The sequence below is a fragment of the Tympanuchus pallidicinctus genome, unplaced genomic scaffold (genome assembly GCF_026119805.1).
Source record: "Tympanuchus pallidicinctus isolate F22 unplaced genomic scaffold, pur_lepc_1.0 scaffold13, whole genome shotgun sequence".
Lineage (NCBI taxonomy): Eukaryota > Metazoa > Chordata > Aves > Galliformes > Phasianidae > Tympanuchus > Tympanuchus pallidicinctus.
The window spans coordinates 18,273,598-18,286,199 of NW_026294648.1; the positions used below are offsets into that span (position 1 = coordinate 18,273,598).

At 53.0% G+C, this 12,602-nt stretch overlaps 1 protein-coding gene and 1 long non-coding RNA gene across 6 annotated transcripts in view; both read left to right on the forward strand.

Annotated features, from left to right (window-relative positions):
- The window catches only part of LOC128076087 (uncharacterized), a 122,254-nt gene that overhangs the window by 83,509 nt on the left and 26,143 nt on the right, over positions 1–12,602 (forward strand). The window lies entirely within an intron of this gene.
- Positions 1–12,602, forward strand: part of LOC128076084 (uncharacterized) — an 84,575-nt gene that overhangs the window by 67,101 nt on the left and 4,872 nt on the right. The window contains exons 1-4 of one of the 5 annotated variants that reach the window (XR_008204240.1): positions 435–2,818; positions 3,410–3,611; positions 5,094–5,250; positions 7,117–7,282. The gene's annotated coding sequence lies outside the window, so the exon portion shown is untranslated. The other 4 variants (XR_008204239.1, XR_008204237.1, XR_008204241.1 and 1 more) reach the window with 4 other exon arrangements.

Genomic DNA, 12,602 nt, shown 5'->3' on the forward strand with positions numbered 1-12,602 from the left:
GGGGCTGGCGAGGCTTTGAAGCTCCTCGCTATGGGGAGCCTCCTTTAAACCCTACACCATATTGGTACAAGGTGGGGGAGGAGGGCCTGCCTCTATTGCCCTCTGAGATATTGCAGGGGGTCGTGCCCCCCATGTAGGATGGGCTGCTTCTGTCCATTCATCATTGTAAAATGCTTGTCCCATCTCCCACGGCCTCCCGGTCCCCTGGCATTGCCAGTCCTGGTGTTCCTTGTGGGAATGCGCTGGTGAGGATGGTCCCCAGAGATGCTCTGCTGGGAAATGACCTGAAATGAGAGTTAGCTCATGAGGGCTGGGCTGGAGGACTCAGTGGCAGCACAGAAACAGTTCCATCCTTGTAAAGGCAGTACTGGTGAAAGGGCACACTCCAGTGTGGCTGATGATCGGGTGAACTGGAGAGGACTGCTCAGTATCTTCAGCAACTGCAAGTATGTTCCTACAAGGACTGAAGGGCTTGTTAGAAATTCATTCCCACTTTCTCATTGCCCAGATGTCAGCAAACACAGTGGCATTAAGGGCCTCAAGGCTTTGCTGAGAAGATAGTGAGAAGTTCCCGAGCCAAGAGCTCTAGTGGGGCAGGCAGGTCCTACAAGCAGCATGGTGTGCACAGCAGCTCTCCCTGCAGAGCCACTTTGGTTCTGCTCTGGAGGGAATGCTCGAGGAGAAAGCTGCCCACCTTTGCCACGGCCACGGGTGTGATGCTGGGGTCAGACCCAGCTGAACACTGCCTGCTTCAATCCGACAGCATAGCTCTTGTTTGCAAAGCACTCACATGCCCTTGGCTGATTTCTGCCCAAGAATTTGTCATCCTGAAGTGTTTGCTGGATAATTTGGACATGATTGCAGTCACCTCATGCAGGGAGTGTACACAGCGGTCAGGCCACGAGCATCTCACTTGAGTTCGTGATCGATCTGGGTTTGTACTGCAGACCCTATGGTTGCTATTTCAGACTGTGCCTTGCTCCCAGCCCTCATGGGCTCATCACCACCACTCCTTTTCTTCTTCCAGCAGCACGGGGCTCACATGGACATCTGATGACATTGGACACTGTGTTTCCTGTGTGTCTCACAGCACCCATCAGGCCTTAGATGGAATTCATCCAAAAGAAGGACAGGGAAATCCTACTTTAGGAAGGTGCTAGGAGGACATTCGCTCTTCCTTCCCAAATCAAACCTGAATGAAACTCTCCATGGGAAATTAGAACACGACAGTTTATTAAATCACAACTGACTGAACTCAGAGCATCAAGAAAGACAGCAGCAGCCAAAAAATAAAGTCACACAAACTGCAGAAGAAAACACTCAGCTGACACCAGCCTTTGGAGAGCTGGATATGCCCCTTTGTCAGCTGCATGACCTTACAGCATGGCTGGGAGGTTATTCCCCTTGGATCCAAGGTACCTTGCCCCATTCTAATACTGCTCTGAAGCAATGAAAGCAAAAGTGTCAATCCTTGCAGTTGCCCTGCAGGGTTCAGAGCAGTGTCCAGAGCAGTGCTGAGACCTGGGGCTGAAAGAGAGCACCCCCCCCCCCCCGGGCTGTAAATCTCTGGAGGGAAAAAATACTCTGTCAGTGCATTGTTTGGCCCAAGGTTGTCAGGAAATCAGCAGGGGAGAGGCACGAGGTGACATAGAAAAAACAATGGAAGGAGAAAGTTAACAATAACATGGGGTTTTTTTTGAACAGCAGGCTATTTCTGACAGAATTGGTGGAAGGTTCAGTGTGCTCCCTGATGCAGGAACACAGCCGGGCCCCGGGGGTGCAGCCAGGTACCCCCAGCCCTGTGTGCTGCTGCAGTGGGTGGTGGAGCATTGGGGAAACACTCAGAGCAGCACAGGGTTGCAGGGAAAGCTCTCAGGTCTTGTAGAGCACCTCCATGATGAAATAGCAGGATCTGGTGAACACTGCTGGCAGTTCCCTACAGGGCAGAGGTTCTTTCCATGTACAGTTAGGCTTGAATGGACCCAGGGGGGGGAGCAGAGTGGTTATTAACATCCTAAAACCAGGTGTGGGCCAGAACCACCCCACCCAGGTTTGCACTGGGATCTGCAGGTGCCCGGCATGCTGGGATGAGCTGGAAAATTGAATACGATTTTAAGTTAATTAAAACTACTCTCTGTGTGTTAATCTTCTTGTCAAGTTTTAATTAAGTGCTGATAAAAGCTCACCACAGGTGAGGTGGTCCTGACCTCCCCCAGCCAGGCAACCTGTGGTGTGGGGCTTCTTGTTAGCACATCACTGGGTTACTGGGGGTCTCACTGGTGTTTTGTGCTGGGGGAAAGGAAGCCTGGATTGGTGGGAACACCTATGCAGGTGTGCAGCCACTTTCCTTTGAAGAAAGGATGAAATACAGCCATTTTCTAGCCTGTGCTCCTCGCCAGCCTGGAGAGGCCCCCTGTCACTGCCCCCAAGCATGGTGCTGCCCATCTTCTGATGTGAGGTACTGTAATTCAGGCTCATCTCAGAGTAATGACCACCTTCTGCTGCAGGGAACGTCAGGGTGGGTTGGGCTCTATGAGTGTTGTTCTGCTTCTCCCTAGGAGCATCTCTGTGCGAATGCAGTTGCATGGGCTGGAGGAGGAAAGCTGTGCAGAACAGAGGCAAGCAAGGCATGGGGAGCTGGGAATACAGAGTGTGGAACATAAGGAACGTGCCTGAGGTCCCGATGGATTTGGAGCGATGTTAGCAGCCCAGTGTGCTCACATCGACAGGGCAGAAGAAAGGTCTCTGCAGGGCAGCAGTGGCAGAGGGGTGTGGGACAGTTTGTTTCCTTCTCATGGAGCAGTGCCAACCCTGTCTGGTGAGAACTGAAGGCAGCTTCCCTGCAGCAGCACAGAGCGGTGGGCAGGAGCTTTGGGCATTGCGGTGCCCCCCGGGAGCCTCCTTCAGGAAGGGGCAGAGCCAATCCCACCCCCTTTTTTATTTTATCCCTATAAAATCCCCCACTCTAACGATGCAGGAATAATTTTTCCTCTTTTGGAGAAGCTGCTTGCCTGGATAATATCTCCCTAAAGTGGACAAGGTGATCCTGCACCAGCTCCAGCCGTTCCTCTCCCTGTTAGTTAACGAGCGCAGGCTGGAGAGCAGCATTTCTAGCAGCTCAGCTGTCTCTTATGACCCTTTTTTTCAATGCCAGACAATCTCATTTTGCAGCAATTATCTCAATCATTGACCATAGATTGAGCCAAATAGTTCCTTGCTATAAATTCCTGTAAATATTTCCATTGCCGAGTTGACATTTCCCTCTGAACTGACAATTAAGCCATCTTTGCACAGATATTACCATTACATCTAACCTCTATTGATTCCGTTTTTACATTTTTTTTTTATAGGCAGCATGTTTCCCACTCTGCACACAAGTCTCACCTAAGCTTTTCCTTGTGTTTTTAAGGTCCCTAACCAAAATTAAAGACATTTCCCGTTGTAACTTACAACACCTTGTAATGCTTCTAAAGCGCCACAGATAGTCTTTGAAATATCTCAGGACCAATCGAGTGCACAAATGGAATTAAGCGTTCCTGGTTTAGAGCCTGAGTCATGAAGTCGAGTGGCCAAAGCGTTTCTCCTGCCTCAGGTTTCCCAGCTCAGCACAGGTACAGCACCTGCATTTACAATTAGGAAGTAATTAAGTGATACTGCTTTTAAAATTGATGGTGACTGCTCAGCGCTCCCGAAAGTGCTGCTGTGTGGTTCTGACCCTCTCCCCAGCCATGGGATCAAGCATGTTTTTGTTTTGGGTATTTCTGTCCATTGTGTTCCAGGATCTCACGCATAGTGAATGGTTTCACTGGTTACAAGCAGTCTTCGCCAATCTCTTGTGGGTTGTTTTGGAGCTGATCTGTGCAGGAAGGTGCTCACCTCTCTGCCCTGCTCTCTGATGTGCTGCAGTGTGTGCTTTGAGCTTGGCTGGGGCTGTGTGGGCTCTTCTGAGCGGTGCTTTGCTCGCCCCAACCGCTGAGATTGATGTTGTGTAGGCATTTTGCGTTGGGAAAGAGAGGCTGAAAGCACCTGGAATCAATTGTCAGCACAATGGAAGTTGGCATGGCTAATGCTGGGGAGAGAGAGGTGGACAATGGTTTATTTACCAGAAACACCACTTTGGGGACAATCAAATCCACTGATGAACTAATGCCAAAAAGGATGAATAGAGGGGGGAGGAAAAAAAAAAAAAAAAGAAGAACGGAAAACAAAAACCACGAGAAAAGTCAAAACCTTTCGTCATAGCGTTTGCTGAAACGAGTTTGTTTGTATTGCGAGCGGACACAAGAATCTGCAGCGGGGGCTGCGGGCTGAGCGCTTCCTGCCCCACGGCACAGCCTGCAGCCCTGCCCCGTGCTCATCTGCACTGCCATCCTCCTCACCGAGCGCCCCTCTCTCCCTGCACTTGTTTAGAAGTGCCACCCCCACTGGTGGTTGTATCTCCAGGGGCGGCAATAACAGCCGCCGGGAGCGATAAGAGCCTCTTTGCTCAGATCACCGCCTCGTTCAAATGTTGTCATCATGCGGGCCAGCGCTTCTGCCACCTCCTCGGCGCACAGAAGCGATGCTCTGTGAGCTCTGTGTGGATCTGTGGATGTCGGCTCGGTGCCGTGCGGGTGCTGCTCAGCTGCCGCTTGCAGGAGGCAGCGCTGGCAGGGACTGAAGGGCAGCAGAAGGACGGCTCAATTATTCTGTGTCATCCACGAGGAGCTCAGCTCCTGTCGGAGTCCCAACGGAGAGCAATGGAACAGTAACTCGGCTGCAGGAAAGAAAGGGAGGTGGGGGGAAAGAAGGGAAGAAAAAGGAGGGGAAAAATGGCCCGTGAAGTCTGTACAGAAGCTGAGGTCGCGGGGATTGACAGCTGCTAGGAGATATCTCAATTCTTGTGCCGAAAATAACACCTCTCTGCACCACAGACCTGCGTTTTCAATTAAATATTGGGCAGTGAAGAGGGGAAAAAGAGCTCAGAGATAATTTCAGAGGAGGGAGAGGAAATGGGAAACAGACTTATAGAGGAAGTCTCTCTTGCTGGTCCCAGTAACCTTATTTCCTCGCGTTTGTCCTGTGTGTTTCTTTTTCTCGTCTCTTATCTCCAGCTCTCCTTTTGAAGCCCTGGGAACACAGAGGTGTGGCCCTGAGCAGAGGAGCTGGACAGGAACACTTCTCTCACATTGTCCTTGGTGAGGGGATGACATTTAATTGCTGCCATTGTTCCCAGGCACGAGGCTGCACCAGCATCACCAGTATTAGTAGGTAAGATGCAACACTATTGCACAAAATGCTGCCATTGCTGATGTAATAGCAATCAATAAATGGCTCTGGCCTGCTTCCTCCGCTCAGCCAGGGGTGGGTAGGGATGCTGAGGGTGTTTTGGGGCTGTGTTGGGGTTGTGCAGCCTCTACGCCCCCTGTTCCCATATTCTTTTCTGCATCCCACACCCAGCAGTGGCTGCAGCTGCTGTGCTGGAGCCTTTGGCTGCTTCTGCCCATGTGTCTATTGAGATGTACTCTTAAGGCAAGACACAGCCCCAAGGTGCCTGTGTATTTTGGAGGGCTGGGAGGTGCCACCCCATGTCTAGGCAGCCAAGTGCATCTGCTGTGCCAGAACCACTCCTCAGAAATGTGCCTTCCAGCAGCCCAGGACAGAGATGTCTGTCCTCTCCTTTGCCCCGCGTCTCTCTGCAGGTGGAGAACGAAGCAGGAGCCAGAGTTGTCTGCTTTGTAAGGAGACTCTGCTCCCTTTCCCCCATTCCTGGACCTGTGCACTGGGAGTCATGCTCACACACCATAAATTGTATCTGCTGTTGCACTGACAGGCTTCCCTGGAACACGGGCCTGTTTATTTTATATGCCGAGAAACATAAATGTTTGCACTAAGCAGCAGACACGATGGGAGCAGATGCAGGTATTTCACCTTTGAATCCCAGCCTTGCCGGCTTGCTAGGAGCTGAGCAGGAGGCTGATGAATTGCAAACACATTAGGACCCCAACTTGCTGGCAGACCTCTTGCCTGGCTTTCTCAGCTGTTTAGCTGATGAGTTGTTTAAGTGGTCTTTTTATTGTGCTTCCTTTCCAACTGCTCAGACATGCTGATGGTAGGAGGCTCTGCTGAGCTCCAGGCAACCTTCCCCAGCAGCATCCTTCACACCAAGGGGTGTTCCTGAGCCCTTTTGGGCTGATGGAACAGGGTCTGCGTGTCACCCACCTATGGACTCATCTTGCGGGGTCCATGGGTTTCATAATGTGGACCACCTATTGTGATCTGACCTGGGTTTGTTTTTGTTAGAGTCATGTGAACTCATTTGTGAGTATCCTGAACTGCTGCCCATAACTGTTCTTCCCCCTCTAAAACTTTCACTGAGATGCCAAAGCGTTTCACTGAGCTGGATGTTATTTCCTGGTCTGATGTTGATTCTTTGCTTCTTCCGAGCTTTGTCCAGACCCTGAAGGGCCCCCATGAGAACGTGTTCTCTCAGAGCAGGGAGCTGATACTGAGCTCCTGGGGTCAGCCTGCACTGATGCAGCATGTTAGGTGCTGGATGCGTCCCTCACAACGCCACTGTGGCTTCTGCTCATCTCCCTGAGCCCAGTGTCCTGCGGCTGTGGGTGGGACAAGTGTTCCCACTGCCCCCAAACTTGTGCAGAAGGCCAGAAGGCCACTGCCAGGCTCCGGGTGCTGCCTGGACTGGAGGAGCAGGGCTGAGCCCCCCCGGGGCAGGGCTGGGAGCTGCAGGAGGTGCAGGGAGCGGCAGGATGTCAGGACGCAGCACCTGGAAGGAATTAGCGCTTACCCTCAGCCATGGCTTGTAAGGAGAAAGAACAAAGCAGGCGAGGAAAAACCAGAGCAAGAACAAAATGGTGCTAGTGGGAAAAGGCATTCCTGCTGCTCTGCAAGGGGGAAGGGGAGGTCTGAGCAGCACGGCAGGGCTGTAGGGGCAAGGCTGCTCCCTGCGAGGGGCTCAGCCTCTTTCACGTTTTCCGTTCACTTCTGCCTCTGACTTTTTCCTCCTCTTTGCCTTTCCCTCTCTTTCCAGCTTTCTCCCATCCCTCTTTCCTTCTCCAGTCCCTTCTTTTTGTATGCAGGCCTCTCATGTATCCCCTTTGCTCTGTGCCATTGCAGACAGTGGACAGGCAGCGTTCCTCCTGGTGCACAGTGACCGTCCCCTCCTCCCAGCCTGGGGTTGCCTGCGATGGAGTCTGGGTGCCAACCCTCACCCACAGCCCTCCTCCAGCCGCAGAAACGAGGAGCAGAGTCTGACTATTGTTATGTTTGAGTAAATTAACAGGTATTCCAGAAACTGCCGCTGTTTTCAATGACCCGTTTTTAAAAGGGATACTTTGTGCGTTGTTCTGGGGGGGGGGAGGAAAGAGGGGAGGGAAGAGAGCTTTCATCCCCTGTAGGTTTTGCTTTGCTTCCCAGAGGTCTTTGGTTAAGGAAGCGATTACTACTGGCCTACAAGGCCTGAGCACAGCAATTACCCAAACAAAAAACAACGATTACTGCTTTTCACGAGAGACTTTTGTTCCTTCCCCTCTTCCTGGAGCGTTCTGTCCAAGGTGAGGCTTCATCGCCCCACCGAGGTCCCCAAGCTGGGAGCAGAACTCCAGCCAGTCAGCCCTGGATGCACTCTGCAGAGGAATTTGTTCCTAAGCCCAGTGTGCGCAGCATTAATAACATTTGCAACCCTCCTTGCTCTTCAAATGTGCCAGAGCTTTGGCTGAGCACAAACCTGGCTCTGTTATTGTGCAGAATTCCTGGAGCAGAAGAGCAGAGGTTGTAAACCGGAGATCTTGGACCCAGGGAACTGCTGGACTTAGCGAGGTAGCAAATAAATGAACCCTCTGTGAGCCCTGGGTTCTTCTCTCTAAAGCTCTGCAAGAATGGGCTTCAGGGCGACTGGGAAGGCTCTTTCTCCCCTTTTTGCCCTCTTCTCACCTCTGGCTAGGCTGGCTCGTCCCTTGGTGCTTCTGGCCAGCTGCAAGCAGGAGTCGCACGCACTTCTCAGCCAGGTTTTCAGCCAGCAGTGTTGGCTTGGGGCACTGGGCAAGTTTGGAGAAGTATTCAGACCTCTGAGTGCTTTACCCACAGCTGAACTCTAGCAGAGCTGGTGACAGGAGGGGCCTCCATAACTCATCCGCTCTGTCTCCCTCAAATTCCCAACTTCCTGAGTTTCTCCCACCACCATCTTCTGTCCCTATAGGGCCTGATGTAATAGGGTAGCAGTAAAAAGTTACTAGGTATAAATGAACTGATGGGGATTAAAGAACCAGCACATGCCTCCTGGAAGGCTTTAAAAGCATCCTGTTTAGAAACAGCTCTGTTTCTGTGTCCCGCATTCTTTGTAATTTTCTTTCCCCTGTTTTTTCACTCATATGGAGGAGCTGCAGATGGAACAGGCTCACCAGGTCCCGGCTCATGTGTCCTTGCGGGGCTGTGTCCCACACAGGCCTTCCCCAGGCATTTCCTTGCCTTTTCATTTGGTTTCAGATAGCTCATGCCTTGCCCTGGGGACCTCATTACACCTAGGGGTGCAAGGGCAGGGTGCAGGAACTGCTCATGGTGCGATGTGCAGGGTGGAGCAGGGATGCTGTGGCTGTTAGGGATCAGCCCCAGCCACGGCTCTTCTGTGCCACGCAGTTTTGCACAGAGCTGCTTCTCGCAGAGCCCCACTAGCTTTGTCAGAGCCACATGCCACCACTGGGCTGCTTGGGGAGGAGGTGGCCGGCTCTGTGTGTGGCTCTTCTAAATTATTCTTGGGGAATTTTGGTCTCGTCCCCCCGCTGTGTCAATGTGTTCCACCCCACGGATAAATACCACATGTGCTCTGTGGCAAACTCGGTGGCTGGCTGTTCTTTTTGAACCTAATCTATCGGTTGGGTTGCGGCAAGGGTCCCTGGCAGTGCTCTGGGAGCAGTGGGCAGCAGCCCTGTGCCCACAGCCGGCCCTCGGAAGTGCAGTGCTGGGAGCTCCCAGTGAGCAGAGTGGTGCACGACAGGCTGTGCTGGCCTTGGCCGGCACTGATTAATTTGTGGCCGTCGGATGCATGTTCTGGCATTTCTGTGGTATTTAGAAAGTCTTAATGGCTCCAAAGAGCAGCCTGGCGTGGCTGTAAGGAGCCCATGGAGCTGGGCTGTGTTCCTCAGCAGGAGCTGCCCTGGTGCTGCTGCTCACAGGTGCCAGCTGGGGTTCCTGTGCTGAGTCCCAGGGGTTGGCAGGTTGGAGCCCGGAGGGCTGCAAAGGTCTTTGCTACGAGGGTTGTGCTGGAAAACATTAAGAGACCTCAGCTCCCCTGGGACTCTGTATGCTTCCCGGCTCTGCCTGAGCCGCACCCGCAGTGCCAGAGTGAAGGGTTTTCTCATCACACCTTGCTGTTGGAGATGGATACAGAGCCAAGGCAGGAGAGGAGCCATGGATGTGCTTTTCTAAAGGAGAGCAAACCGAACATTTCGGATGGTATCAGCTGAGGTTTGATGTGAGATGCAGAGTGCAGTCCTGGGCCAAAGCATGATTTTTTGCAAGCAGTTTTGAAAATACAGAAGCTTGGTTCGTGTCTATCTTCAGAAAACCCTCCAGCTGGGAGGTGATCCCTCTCGCTGCCCTTCTGTGCTGCATTTTCATGCTGGGTGGCCTGGAGCTTTTTCCCATGGTGACCGAGAGAAACCAGAACCAGGCTGGGCAGAGTCCCAGTGACAGTGGAATATTATTGAGGCGATGGCTGAGTGTTCACACACCCACATGCAGCCAAACACAGCTCCCTTCTCCCTCAGGCTGAGCACGGTGCCCTATCTGAGCGCTGCCATCTCCCTCCACCTGTTCAGTGCACGTGTAGGTAATGCTGGCAGCCTTTCTCTGGAACGAAGTGTGGGAAGATGGTTTGTTCTCTCGTCGGCAATCTGCAGCTGATGAGGTGCACGTGTTTCTGCAGAGACAATGGTGGTGAGGGAGTGTTGGTATCATCATGTGTCCCTCATTTTGAGGAAAATTTGGCTTTTTGTTCTGGACAGTTACAGCATTTTGCAGAGCTCTGCACAATCACAGGGCAGGAGCAGTGCCTGTTTCCAGCTGCTTTACACGAACCTTGCTGAACAAAACTGCTGTCAGAGCCTGGTGCCCACCCAGAGCCATGAGACAGATGTGTGTGAGCGGAAGATTCCATATTAGAGCTGACGTTGATCCAATTGGAGGTGTCTCTTCTGCTACAGCAGGTCTCAGTCTTTATTTCTCTCTGTCATCCTCCTGCATCTCCCTGCATGCTCCCACCTGTGTGTGCAGTTTCAGCCTGAGCAGAGCTGGCTGGTCGGGGCCATATATTAGACTGCAGTGCCTTTTGCAGACAAGGTCGCCAACCAAGAGCTACGAGTGATATTGTTCTGGGCTCCAAGGATGCTGTGCGTCTCTGCTCCCTCATTTCACAGAGGATGAGGTCCCAGCCAACACTGCCGCTGAGGTGGAGAGCGGCGCTGGATGAGGTGAGGGTACCCAAAGCTGCTTTTGAAGGAGGAGGCACTGTGAAAAGTGTGTGAGGCTGTGATGATGCTCTGCAGGGTGCTGAGGACCCTTCTCTGCTGCACTGATAACGCTACCTGGAGGCACAAAGGACTCCTTGGGGCAAAGCCCTTCTGCAGCCTGCACTCCGTCACAGGACACAGCTGCACAGCTTCTCACCACAAGCAGCAGGATCCATTCCAGCCATGACATAGCTTTGGTTTCCCTGGCCTCTGTGGCTTGCATCTCACATGGACCACCACTCTCCCAGCCAGCTGCTCTTCTGCTGCCATTGCCCTGCCCACATGTGCTGCGAGCAAAGCAGGACCCCGGTGCCGGCCTCTCTGCACACTCTGCCCAGCCCCACGGCGATGCCCAGAGCAGGTTTCCTACAGCTCAGCACAATCATGGGTATGCGCAGGGAGCGCTCCCATCCATCTGCTGAACTCTTTGGGAAAAATATAAAGAAGCCAAACAATGAGTGAGTACAAAAGCATATGTGAAGAATTGGCAAGGAGTGTTCCCTGACTCACAGCATCCATGCTTCTGCATGTCTGCTCCACGCACAGATCGTTGCCTCTCCTTGCCTTTGCTTTAATTAGTAAGGGCTGAGCACACTCTGGGAACATGCTGGAAGAGGAGTGATGAACAAAACAGCAGCTCCAGAGGAACGCATGCACTGAGGAGTTTAAGATGGAAAAAGGGGCCTGTCTGCATTCTGTGGTTGTGTGTGCATTGCGGATGGACGAGGGCAGTGCTGGGGGCAGGCAACTTCCACCCGTGGGTGCCTGTACACACCGTGGGAAACAATTCCTGGCCATGGAGCTGCAGTGCTGGGCCTGCTGCACGGTGGCTGCTACAGCCTGCAAGCACAGGGGCTCCTGGAGCAGGCTGAGGTACAGCCAGGCAGGGCTGTCCTCACTAATTACCTGTGCCAGGTGCGTTCCTGAAAGCATTATTTCTCCAAGTGGTATTTAGCTCATGCTCTTCTGGTGCTGGATTAGGGGTCTGGACAGTCTCTCCTACGGCCTTGGCCAAGGCTGTGCTCAGATACTTCCAGCGACATGCTGCTGCCTCCCTCCAGCAGCAGCTGAGAAGTGACCCGCTCCCATTAGCGCTGCTCTGTGCAGCTCCACCCAGGTGCCCCGACCAGGTCATTACCTTCCCTGGAGATGCACAATTCCTCCCCTTCATCCCACCACAGATCCACACAGACCATCTGTTTGTGGTCTCTTTGGCCGTACTAGAGCTTGGCTCTGTTAGACTATCTCCGTTCTTTGCAGCCTCCCTGAAGAAGCCACAGACTTTCTCAGCAACGCTCCAAGAATGCAGCCTAGTGGCCTCGCCGTGCGCCCCAGCTCATGCTGCGCTGTCACCGCTCCCAGGTGACAAACGAGCGTGCAGGGAGTGGGAAGGCTTCCATGGGCAGCACGAGCCCCTCCTCATCCCCCTTCAGGAGCAAGATCAGGGCAGTGATAACGGCTTTGTTTTAAAGGAAGAAGAGGAAGGAAAATGGAAGTGATGTCTACAACAACAGGAGTTGCCTCACCCAGTATCCCAAGGACCTTGGCTGCCAAACCTGCGTGGATATAAACGGCTCAAACAATGCACAGCCCTATCTGGGGACTGCAGGAACCCCTCTTTCCTCGCAGGATCAGATACGGTGTTGGCACGGATGGCACTCCGGCCATTGTCCCACAGCCACCGGCCGGCAGTGCCTCTCCAGCTCAGTGCTGGTGGCCTGGAGTGGCAGAATCGCAGGAAATCAGACCAGGTCATATCCCACATTAAATGCATCACGCCGCAGGGCAATATTTTTTCCCCAGTTGTTCTTGGTGGCTCTTTCTGGACACGAGGAGCAGTGTGACACACAAAGAGCTGGCTTCCCAAAATAACTCAGCGTGCAGTCACTGCTGTGCTGATTCTTGGGCTACTCACGGCCACATCCTCCCTCTGACCAAGGCCAAACGCTGCCGGCCAAAAAGCATCCGGTGGGGCTGGGAGTGCTCCTGGGGCTGGGAGGGCAGCATCCCACAGTACTGGCTGACGGAGGTCAGCACCTGCTGTGCTCTCCTTGCCCTGTGGTGAGCAGAGCAGGGAAAGCCCCTCTACTGCACCCC